The 698-nt window shown below is 46.7% G+C and overlaps 1 pseudogene; it reads right to left on the bottom strand.

Moving 5' to 3' along the window:
• Window positions 1-271: 271 nt before the first annotated feature.
• On the bottom strand, window positions 272-451 carry LOC126523124 (U2 spliceosomal RNA; annotated as a pseudogene).
• Between the last annotated feature and the right edge of the window lie 247 nt (window positions 452-698).

The following is a 698-nucleotide window of genomic DNA, read 5'->3' as shown; positions in this document are numbered from 1 at the left end:
GCCGTGTCACCGGCCGTTCTGTCCCCATAGAAAATACAGGGAATCATACCTGATCAATGAGTTCAAGACATTGCAACCAACATGCATAAAGTGTTTCAAGGGAGCTCTGGAATCTATTCGCTATGCTAAATTTTAAGCTATAGGCAAGAGCACTTAGATATTTTCCATCATGTTACTTAGCGTTTTGCTCTTACAACGAAGCTGTATATGGCTAGGTTCTGATTAAAAATGTGTCCATGGGCAAGAGCCGTGTAGATCGAGAATTTCTGCCCATATGTGGGCCGATCCCGAAGATCGTGCGATAGCACAGCGACCCGCAGCGGAGGTGAAGCAGGCTTTAAGCACTCCGTCAACTTGCAAAAATAAGTTTAATATCTCAGGTCCAAATACAGTCCGTATCAGATATTAAGCTGGTAAGAACAGATACTACACTTTGACCCCCGTCGGCCATGTCTACGTTCGCACTGCCTTCTCTTTGTTGGTGTTCCAAGCTCTTGTGTATCTCCTTTCCTTCCACTCTCACGCGGTGCGGGTCCGGTAAGCGTGCTGCCCGCCATGACCATGAGGTGGAAAGAAATGCGAACCGTACGTGTGGCCCTCGTTGTGCAAATTTGAAATGTTTGACCTAAGAAATGGCCAGGTTTCAGAGGTAGTTTGTGGGGAACCAATTTTGTGTTGCTGCTTGCGATGTTCAAGTG

The sequence above is a fragment of the Dermacentor andersoni genome, chromosome 6, assembly GCF_023375885.2.
Source record: "Dermacentor andersoni chromosome 6, qqDerAnde1_hic_scaffold, whole genome shotgun sequence".
Lineage (NCBI taxonomy): Eukaryota > Metazoa > Arthropoda > Arachnida > Ixodida > Ixodidae > Dermacentor > Dermacentor andersoni.
This window is presented reverse-complemented; position numbering and strand designations above follow the sequence as displayed.